Genomic DNA, 12242 nt, shown 5'->3' on the forward strand with positions numbered 1-12242 from the left:
TGATATCTCAAAAAGGAGTGAACATATTTTAATTATCATACTTTAATTTATCTAACGTCTAAAATCCAATCAATTATCGATCTGTGTCATAAAACGAACAGATTTCGGTTCTCTGCCGATAAAGAAGTTGCAAAATCCGCATAAATTTTCAAAATTTTTCACCTCCTCCCGGCTGTGCAAACATTACTCAGCATTCACCATACCACACGCGCATCCCGAAACTAAGTAATTAAAACACGAAGAATTTCTCGCTCAAAGAATACATATACATTCTTTTCCCAGCCGATAAAGAAGTTGACCGTCTTTATCAATTTTTCATATTTTTACCACTTTACGGTTGTACAAACAGTGCCCGGCATTGACCATATCATACGCGTCCCAAAAATAAGCGGCAGATTTGTTACGGCGGGGGAGGTTGCGAGCCGTTTGCGATGGGACGTCGGTATCAGCGTCAGAATCTCTTATCAGATTCTCGGGCACCCGGGCGGGCAGACGTCGGGGTTACGGGCGATGAGGGAGGGGAGTGGGGGGGGGGGGGGGGAATAGCTGGGCTACCCGCCTAGCTAGGCGCCATATGGCCGCAGGGGGCAGCTGCCGTGCCCGATCACGTGCTCGAGCATCCCTTGACAGTTATGTTTCGACTCTGCATGGAGCTCGCCACTTTGCGTCGGCGGACTGACGCGCAAAGGGAACGCGGTCATGGACTATGCATGTGCTTAAAAAGCCGGGAACTCGGTCTCCGGGAGTCTCTCTTTCTTTTTTCACCGTCCGAGTAGCCAGAAATTATGAAACTGTTGAAAAATTTCAACCGATATTATTTGGGGATTAAACAGGGTAGTGGATAGTTTGAAAAACCGATGGGGTAATTTTTTCAGACGATTTTGGCAAACGCTTTGTTCAATTTTACGTGGATATTTCGTGAAATATGAAAAACAGCGATGTTCGGTGCAATGCCGAATATTTTTTTTACTATTACCGGTCGCTCGTAATCAGCTGACCGTTATTTTTACTCCTCGCTTGATTATCGATGTTATTTATTTTTTTTTTTTTCTTATAGGAACGATAATTTTTATATTCTGTTCTGTTTCAACGTTTGTAAATAGTGTAGGGAAAGTTTTTCATAGTGGGATTTGATCGGCACCGAGAGTTCGGGAAAGGTCAGGTCATTTTTGAAACCAAATTGAGAGTCGAATTTTGGACACAGGAATATTATTGAATCCGTGATTCTTCTTTTATACATTTTTTCAGTCATGCAGGAAAATACCTGCTATGCTTATTTCGATGCCTCAATCATCAATCACAGAACGTGTTGGCCACTCGTCAGGGAAAATCATTGTCAATCAAGGAAGTTTCACGGAAATTTTGAATTGATCTGGTAAAATGAACGGTGATCCGGCGGAACGACAAAAAACTAAGCTTCTTACACGAAAAATCAAAATTCGAAAACATCGTATGCTAGAAATTATTAATCGTTAAAAATAGTTTTGAGAAATAAAGTGCTTTCGATCGAAAAACTTCGTACGATATACGCGAGATGAAGATAAAGATTAAATTTCGTAAAACAAATATCATTGCTTTCCGGGTATATTTTTTCAATTAGCGCTCTGCACCCAAACTGAGAAAAGTGTTTGTTTACTGTCAACAAACGTATATTTGTACATGGTGAAATAAAATTTTCGTTATTGTTATCAAATTTTAGTTGATCCAAATATGATTTCTTAACTACGAACAAATTTCTATCGATCATTACCTTCTCAGTGCATAGAAATATAATAAATAATATGGACAAGATACAGAACTTAGCATAACTAGAAAGGATGTCCTATAAAATATATTCTATCTATACGTAATAATTTCGTTTGTACATAGATCTAAATATCATATTTAAAATTTTCGTAAAATAAGTTAAAAAATATTCATCTAACAAAATAATTTTAGGTCAAAATATGTCTGTGCTTAAGCTTGGATGTATACATATCCATATATATAAATTACTTTCCGTCAGCATCAAATAGATTGTGTCGATATTTTTAAATAACGATAAATTCATATAGCTTCGTTAATCAGTTACTCTTATCGTCGGATAAAGAATCTGAATTTGGTCAGAAAAAGTGACGGAATTTTTTTGAACGTTTTAATTGTCAATCACGTATAACCTAGCGTTCAAATCACCAGTCTCATTGTCTCGCCATAGTGCAAGAACCAATTAACGCTTTCCTCGTATTTTCGACACTTGACAAATTTACAACTCATAAATTTCCCCGATCGAGCCAAAGCGAGTGTAAAATGTTAGCAGTTGTACGGCGTGAAGATAGTATAAGATAAGCCAACGGGATGGTGGAATACGTATATACATACATATACATGTATCCGTGATACATATATGCTCAGGAGTTAACCGGGAGAAAGAGCATTATCAAAAATGGGAATAAAAATTCCCGATAAAACGGGGGTACCCGTATGTTATATACACGGCTTTGTTGACACTGATTATCCCTTCATCCTCATTGATCTCGGGCAAACAAATCTGACTGGGTAAAAGCGTCGCATGATCGCGGCGCCAGCGCCTTCGCCATATGATTAACCCGTAGTTATTTAAAAATTTTTGGTCAAACGCTGAAAATTGTTAACCTTACTCTGCGTTATATGTATCAGAATAACGCGTCATGGAGTTCCTTCATCGCTGCCCGATTTTCCATTTTTCATTTCACTAACATGAGAAAATAATTTTAGTTATTTCTCAATTTTGTTACTCAGTAACCGGTCAATGTACATAAATATCCGATACCGGTTTTTGTATGGAATTTTACGCTTAACGCAAAAAATGTCTCTTATAATTTTTTGATAAATAAACTCTGTGAAAAGTTGTTCAAGGTTAAAATTGAAATCCTGTAGAAATTCACTTTTTTTCGAGATTGACAGGGAAAATACTCAAATTATTACAAAATGTGAGTTTTTTCGTTTGGTTTTGTAAAGCATTTTAACCGTTGTAAAATCATGTCGTTTAATCAATTTTCAACTTGAGCAACATTATTTTGCGATTATTACAAGTAATAATATATGTAATCCATGTAACTCCGCTTTAGAAGCACCTTTTTTTTTTAGCAGAAAATGATCAATTTTTTTCTTTTAACCAGCCCAATACGTATATGTTATACATGCGTGCATACTGAGTTATATTTATACGATTACGATTCGAAGCCCGATTAGAAGCTCGTATGGCGTGTCGGCTGCTCGTCCCTGGCTGCAAAAGCCAACCCCCGTTTCATTCCCTCCCCCATTTGCCCGGTCAGTTAGTCAGTCACGCACGCGATCCGCGCATTGACTTCTAAACACGCGCCGGTAATCGTTCCATACACCGCGTACATTTATTTAAATTACTTGACGCGTCGTACCGAGTAGCTTATAACCGGGGTTAGCCAGGTATTTTCACCAATATGTATCGCCATTGTTTGAGCGACGTCGGCGTCGAAACGAGTTCGCGGATTGCAAACCAAAAAGAAAGAGTGTCAGACGTCCTGATACCTGGATTACGATGGAACTGAGGGTGTTTTTTGGGCCCAACATATGGCTACTTTTTATTCGTCGTTTTATCTGCCTACCGGGCCTTTCTTCCCGCAATTCACAGTAGATCAGATTCTTTAAAATTAGCAGTTTGTACTTGACTGTAGCTCTGTAATAACAACGTGTGTACCAATGAGATGAAACTACGTATGACAAAGATAGAAAATAAAAGAGGATAAATTTAAGATAAAGAACAATTAAGTGTATCGTATTTGAGTTTGGGTTAAAAACAAGAAGCTTCCCAGCAGCAATTATAACGTCGTGAAATTTGCTCAACCTAAACTTTCTTCAACGCAGCGTATAACTGTGTGTATAAGTAATTACACCGTTTGAATGACGAAATCGTTTCCCCGTCGCTTAACGTGCCTCCAATTTCGACTCTCTGAAAAAAAATAAATAGAATTAAAAAGAATACCTGGCGCCTGGGAATACCCGAAATTTTTCCTACAGACCATTCAGTGCCTGCTAATGGTCGACGAGCTGATAGAATCAATTTTTCATTCGCAACACACGCGCAATTAACTCGCAGAAGGTGTGACAGGACGATTTGTTGTATCGCTCGAACGGTGTAAGTGTTCTTTGAAAAATGGGCTTCCTTAAAAACTAAACGCGCTGTATGTAACAAATGCCTATTATACCAATCTGTTCGATACGCAAATATGTGCGTAGACGTGCATGTGTAAAAAAAAAAAAACCGTCGCGTACGTTCAGGAATGCGTTTTAGATCTTTCGAGGATATATGTACTCGCTTTCGGGAATATCGTAGAGCCGGGAGCCTCGTTCATGATCCAGGATATCCCGCAAGGCATGGGCATGAAGGGAAGCTGTGTCCTCCTCCGCCGCGTGCATACAAGAACCCGACAAAAGGTGAGCGGCTAAAAAGTGCGCCCGGTTGTAGGGATAAATATTTACGGTCAAGAGTCAATATTGTGCCGACTGGGAAGGGAAGAGTACGCGATGCACGGAGCCGCCTTTTCGACAACCCGCTTCATGCTCGGATCTAAGACGGTCCAGATCTGCATTTGGACAGCTGGTCATACGATCGTGTAACTGGATTCCCGCAGCTACTTCTGATTCCTACCGTCTTAACATTCTTTCACGGTAAGGCCGGAGTGTAATTACCTGGGGAAACAGACGCGCTGAAAATTAGAAATGAGCACCGTGCTGGTACCTATACTAGGATTGTCACTTTGCAACGCGTCATCTGGCGGGGAAAAATCAAACTAATGAAACCAGGCTGACAGGCTCACCTTTGGCCGTGTTTTTTCGCGTGTGGATAGTAGAAGTTGGTATATATGCTACTCATTACGTTTCATTAATCTACCTATGTGATACGAGTCATTTGAAGCCCCAGGAATTAGGATTTGCCTTGGTAAAAAATTAAACGCTTAGGTTATGTGGTGATAAAATGGCGCCGACGATCAGGCTGTGACGTCATGAGATTCTCCAATAACAATGTGCCGGAAACGCGAGAAGAATGTTTCGTATTACAATGTAGGTATATAGTCTTGATAAACCGATCGTAAATTCTGCTTTCACACTGTCGGAAGTTGTCATTGATGATTTTTCATAGTTCATAATCGCACCTGCAATCGTACCCGAAAAGTATATGCATTTAGGCTCGTGGCTAATGAGGCTACGAATGTAAGGATTTTCCCAAATGTTCACTGGAAGTGCCTGCGAGTTATTAGTCATGCAGGGTTTTCGCTTTATCGAATATAATCTCACCGATCTTAGGTTTACGAAAATATGAGGCCGTCGTAGCGTTCTCCTTGTAGATAAGATACGGACTGTTCTGCGTTATTGAGTTGGCCACTTACAATAAGTTGAACTTAGCATTCCCGGTGCATGATTCACCTGGGTTACCTGAAAGCGAAAATATCTCAGACAGGTACTTATACCTGCAGTTTGAACGACGGTTCGACCAGCCTTGTATTTTTTTAAGTCAAAAATTAATTGGATCTCAATTCTCATTCATTTCCACTCGCGAAGAGGGCTGTGAAAGATGTGGACCTTTTTTTTACAGAAAATGTTTGTTCGTTTCTGAAGTAATAAATGAATTTAAAAAATTCGGTGCATTCAACCAAAAGAGAAAATCACAAAACGGGTAATTTCTAAACTCGAAAGTTAGATACTGGGCAAAAGTCGGGATTAGGTACGCAAAAAAAACTGAAGGGTAGCGATTCTGATTGTTAATATAACAAAGTGACAAATCTATGCGCGTAGGCGGTTAGAAGGTGAATTGAAAGCGTGTTACGACGATAATTCATCACTATCCGAAGACAAATAGCGGGTCCTTTCATTTTCTACGCCCACACACATTGCGTGGCACAGAAACATATCACGGACGTTCGTATTCCTCCGACATATCAGAGTATGGATGGATAATGGCGTGGGCAACGGGTAAACAGGGTTGAAGTAAGGTCGCCCAGGGCCCGCATTAGGGATCCATTACTGCAGGGCAGTGCTCTGAAATTAACCCTCGTGGTGGATGTCAAAGCGCGTAATGGGGCGCCCCTTTTTACCCTGGAGGCAGATTAAGCGCGGGGAAACCCGGCCAATCCTTTCACATTTTGATATAGGTATATAGGTAACTACCTGCAGCCATCCCTGCATGAAGACCTTCGCCCTTCTCCAACCACCGCGCGGTATGGAAGGAGAGAAAATGAGAGCGGTAGCAACTCGCATGATCAATTGAACGGTAAATCATTTTTCCACTCATCTCATCTCATATTATATGACAAATTGTTAAATGATTGCACAAAGTTTCAACTCAACGTGCATTACCACACAGCTTCTAAAAATATGCAGCTGAAAGTTCTTCGCACAAAGATATGTCTCCTAAAAAGTTTCTGGAATATCGTCGAGACGAGAAAACAACTAGTCGATACTTGAGTGGAAGGGGCACTCTCTTTTTTAGGTAAAACAATAATGTATGGAGTTCTGATTGATTCCGGCTTTGAAGATCTTTATTCTCGACGGAAAAAAAAATTAAAAAATTTACCTCACGTCGAGTCTCTTCAATTCAAATCAGCAGTATCTGAGAAACACTTGAAGTTTTCAGACGGTCTGCAGAGAATGGGGATCCCCTTTAGAGGCGTAACACGCCCATTGCATCGCGGGCTGCTGAGCTGACGTAGCTTATTTTGATGTGCCCGGTTTTATTTGAGCTTATTTTATTTGATTTTATTTCATTCGATTTTATTTCAACTCTCCGCTACACGGAGCTACGAAGGGATGGATGGACGCGCTCCGATGAACTAAGTGGCCTCTCTCGCCTCTTCTTCCTGGCGCGGTGGTAATAACAGGCCGGCAAACCTCATCGGACGGTCCCCATCCATCCCCTCTATGCACTTCGCGCGAGTCCTTTCTTCGAGGCACTCGAAAGCCCAGAAGCAGCGGAGCATGTTTTTGCACTCTTTAATCCGCCGGTATCTTCGCGTTCACGCATATAGCTACAACTCGGCGTACACCCTAGGTAGGTATATTATAATAACACAAGTTCATAATTCGAACGATATTTTCAACAGTCACCATTCTCCACGAAGGTTCCATACTCGTACTCTTGCGCCTTTACCTTTTTTCGCAACAACTGTCAATTTGCCACGTGTTCGTTAACATGCAACCTATTTCTGCTCGGTGATCTTCTCGTCTCCTTGAGAAGGACATTAATCATCCGATCAAGTTTCCCAGTATCATTTGCTCACCATTTTTATAGTCGGGTGAAACTGGTGTAACCTAGCAAACGGCAAATGGAAACAATGAAAATGCCTGGTACGGTAAGTTGGCTAGTAAAACTAAACAAGATAGACGATTCGTTGGTTTCTTTCAGCACCGAAAGTGCAGCGACGATGAATCGCATGTTATTCTGTTTGGAAAATCGTAGTAGCGGCATTAAAAGAGACTGAAGAAGTTCTTCGTAGGACATTGCAAGAGAATCGTTTTATACATTCCGTTTCGGGAATAATTCCACGCTCCAACCGCACACCTGCATACTGTCATCTGTAATAATCGTAAAATCCGCTTGTCGTTGATGAACGATGTCGAATGATTTCGAACCAGTTATTGTTCCTATTCATAGTGATACTAGAACGAAGAAGAATCGCACACCTGATTTTGCCAGTGAAGGTACAGTAATGTTCATTAATGCCTTGGGCTTCCGGCTAACTTGTTTTCGGGTCCGAAACAAAATGCGAGTTCGCTTCTATACGGATTATGTGACAATGACTGTCGGTGCAGAGTCATTAATGTCAAATAAGTCGTACAGAATAGAACTCGCATTTTGTTTCGGACCCGAAAACAAGTTAGCCGGAAGCCCAAGGCATTAATGAACATAACTATACACGACGCGACGTTGAGTGAAGAAAGAACAAAATGGCGGATTACATTGTACCGTTGGTTGAAGCGAAGGGAACGCGTTGACATCCAGCGGGGTAGGTAGGTATGCAACGCGACGTGTCGAAGGGAAGGCGGCTAAGGCAGGAACGTAGGCCAAGAGAAAATCCGCGTTGGTTAGGTGCGCGCGACATATCGACCCGGCTCACCAACCTCAGGCATCGCTCGTGGTTCGTCGCCATTTCCCGCGCGATTCGCCGGCTTGGTTTTACCCACCATTTGCCGATACGACAAAGGATGAGACTGCATAATCACTTCGAAATTTGTTCCTTAGTGCAGGAACGAGAAAGACTTAAATTGCACATACGAGAGAGATTCGACTTGCATGATCGCTCCATGCGATTCATGATGTAGAGGTGATCTCGATCTCCTTGTAGATGGTGGAAATACTTTCTCCACCTCCCTGACAGCCGTTCAATGACCATGCGAGCCTTGAATAATGGTGACGGTGCACGCATATCGCGGTCCGCATGACGCAAGGCTCACGGAACACGGGCTACAAGATGTTAACCAGTTCAGATGTTCTGTTCGACGTATATTCAACAAGGGTATCGAGTAGGGATGGAGGAAAAAAGAGACGGAGAGTCGCGCGGGACGAACAGTAAGAGGACGGAGGGGGGGGGGGGGGGAGAGATTCTAAAAAATTGTGTGCCGCGGTGTTGGTGATGCTCGAAGATTGAACGATGCGGCGGGATACTTTGAGGGGCTAAGAGGGCGAGCCGTGTAAAAGTGGTAGGGGAGATCAGAGGAAGGAGGAAAGAGGAGGAAAACGGCGGGGGGAGAAGCAGAAGAAGGGAACGTAGAAGGCAGAGGGAGAAGCTTTTAGCCGGGCGAGATGGTGGCGAGATAACAGCGCGGCGGCCCGAAATGCAGAGCATAGAGTTGCGGAGCTGCGAGCAGAGCTGAAGCCATGTGTGGGTGCCTCTCCGCCTGTCCATGATGCTCGTATATACCTTCCTTCCTACCAACCTACCCACCTACCTACCATACCTACCTACCTACATGCCTATACCTACTTGCGAGAATTTCACTCGCCCATATGTACAACGGAGCTGGAGTCACATGTAAAACTCTAATCTAGCCATAGCGTCTATGTACAACCACCACGCCACATGCTTCTGCACCATGCCCATACGCATAGCGCGTTTGTGCGGAGAGATATGGATAGACAGTCTGAGATGCAGATCTGTACAGGCATCACCACACCCTGTACCCTGTGGTAGGCTTCGGTGCGTAATATCAGAGAGGCGAAAATGGAAATGAATCTATTTTGCATTGGTTTTCATCTTCTTTTGGTACCGACTTTTCTCAAGAGGTTCCAATTGGAAACACTATGTCGAAGGAATTGATGGCTAGAATTTCACCGCAATGCCAATCGTCTCCAGATCAGAAGTCACATTATACAAATAGACTTTTTTTCCTGTAAACATTATCTTGGGAAGATACGGAAGCTTGGTCATAGTCATGTTTTGCGACTTGTTCTATGGTGACATGAATTTCATAGATACTATAACGACCAGTTTGCTCCTGCCACGTTATACGTTACCGATTAATCGTATAATCGAAAGAGTCAGACATTTCCTTCACATCCCGCTGATGGGAACTTGGAAAGAACTAACCTGCAGCTGAGGAGTAGCGAGAAGATGTTGGACAAGGAACCGAAAAAAGAATAACAACTAACATTGGCTCCCTGAGACAATAATACGTGGACACTGACCAGCTACGAGGACAAAAGTCGTCGTCGTCGTCGCGCTGAGGAACCCGAGCAAATATATATAAAATATGGTCACCGCTGTAAAGTGCAATGCAAATTTGTCAAGATTGTCGTATATAAGCAACGTGCGCTGTGTTCTCGTCCCCGCGTTCTTTCCTGGTTCGTCATTTCGTTGTCATCGCGGTTGTCTATTTACCCGGAACTGAATTATCGGCTGACGAAATCAGATGAAATTTTTCCATCCTGCGTAGGCCGTTTGGGCTCACACGCCCATTCGACAATCGGCCTTGTTTACCGTGGTACGTACATCCGCCATCGCGTTAATAGTCATCGGTATACCGTATTAGGGATTATAGCCGTAAAACTTCCGTCAGCAGCTACCTGACCGCAGCCCGATTTTACGAACCACAACCATCTGAGGAGGTATATCCCCTATACATATAGTGGCGATGCGCGCGGGCGGGCGTCGAGAGTCGTAAAGCCTGGCGCCACGCACAACTCAAGAAATCTGTATACAGTGTGAACACAGACGCACACCCACACCCCCCTTACACCGAGACACTTGAAACGATATCGAATGCAACCATGCAGCGGGATTCCATAACGATGCTGAACGCAGCGGCATCTTCGTCACGTATTCATACGTATAGAAATGCGGGAGCCTAAGGTGTTCCAATTCTTGAATATCAATGAGAGACCGAAACCGTGAACTTCGGGGTCACCTTCGGAGGCCAGCAGCACTCCGTGCAAAGTTTCACGGCTAGTCCACTGTGCGAAGTCCTTCAGGCTTTGAGGGAACTAGTCGGTTAATGTCTTCTGGTACCTTATGCCTACCTGCGAGAATCGTCGTGTCGTCATTAATTGACGTCGATGATTGCGCAACGCGGAAATCTTCCAATTAAAACATTGCAGGCTTAGTGCTAATTTCTGCTTCCGGGCCACTGGCCAGTGTATGATACAGGAATTTACAACCTCCACTCCAGGGGACAGGATGTACAGATAATACTGAAACCCTCATTAGCGCTGGCTTATCGCATGCCTCTTTTTTCCAGAATACCTGCCGTTTACTACGGAGTTATTGTTATTGTTACTACTACTACTACTACAGTCTTTGTTAGAAGTGTACACAGTTGATGAAGTCGAAGTATAGTAGGTATACAAGCTACCTGTGTAACCAAACGGTTGAAAATGATATCACGGACCGAAATTTCTTATCCAGTAAACGACAAAGCAGTTTCATTAATCCTTCATGCAACGATGCTTTCTTCCCAAGAAGGATAAGAAGCACAGGGTTTCTTGTGTCGCCTTTCGAGTCCTTTGTGATGCATTCTATTGTATCGACGCGTGTCAGTCCACCGATTTGCGCTTTCACGTGGACTCATCTTATGCATGATGGTCGGTAGGTATAGTTACTCATAGATATATGTATTACACGCGTGCATCCGCGGCTACGCAGTTACGCACTCGAGCGGGAAGTTTCAAAATCAGTGTATTCAGTATTTACCTGCATAGTCACTTAACGGTTGCGCATTTAGCGACAGTGTTACAGTACAAGGAACAGGGTCCATGCCTACCTGACATTCTGCCTGTACACCGACAGGATACGCACTCGCACATTATACTAGCGTAAGCCGCTTTCCTGGACGACATACTAAGGAAATCCCAGCGGTAAGGGTCTTCTGCTCGGCGAGACGGAAGTCGACCGCGGTAAACAAATGACCGTTGAACAACCACTTCAGCTAGTGTTGGCAGGAATAAAATTGCCACTTGCATCATGCCCCGATGATCACCTCAAGGAGAGAATGAACAGGATGAAAAGCGCCAAAAACTTGGCCGGATTCACAGCAGCCAAGAGCCATGTTAACCGATGCATGGTTCATGGCCAGGCGGAGCAAGTATCCGTGCAAAGTTTTGGGATTAGTGTGATTGCACGTCTTCGGCGCTACTTTTCACATCGAGGACACCGCAAGCGAGTCTCGGACTGCTCCTTTTAAAGCCGTTTCTTTTCCTCTCCTCCCTCTGATCTCTTCACCCCTGACTCGTTTTTATTTTCATTCTTTTTTTTCAAGCTTTTTTCACGTTCTTTTTTAAGCCTAGTCTAAGAGGCTGCAGCAGGCTCTGCAGCGAGGAGCCGGAGGAGCCAGCGGAGAAGAGGGCCTCTTAAGCTGCTCAGCGAGTATATAGGAGCGGAAAGCCGACAAAGCTATCATCGGGCAGCCGGGCAGATGCTGCCTCGAGTGCCTCGCCATGTGAGACCCCCCTCGAACCCCCACAACCCCTCGGGGAACCTGCGCGCGATTCTGGAGACAAAAAATCATGTAGGTACTACCCTGAATACATTCAGCGAATCTATAATCCAGCTACTTCGGTATGCCCGAGGAAGAAGTGACGCTACCTACCTTTTTGTTTCAAACTTTCAAACGATTCCTCAGGGCACGGAGCTCGATCTGTTCGCGATTCGTCGATACGCGATATCAAAAATATTCGCCGTGAGGTTAACGTAAGGATATTCCAACTGCAGGAGAATCGCCTGGACGTGGACGTGACGTTATGAGAAGAAATAAAGCGT

The sequence above is a fragment of the Neodiprion lecontei genome, chromosome 5 (assembly GCF_021901455.1).
Source record: "Neodiprion lecontei isolate iyNeoLeco1 chromosome 5, iyNeoLeco1.1, whole genome shotgun sequence".
In the NCBI taxonomy this organism is placed as follows: Eukaryota; Metazoa; Arthropoda; class Insecta; order Hymenoptera; family Diprionidae; genus Neodiprion; species Neodiprion lecontei.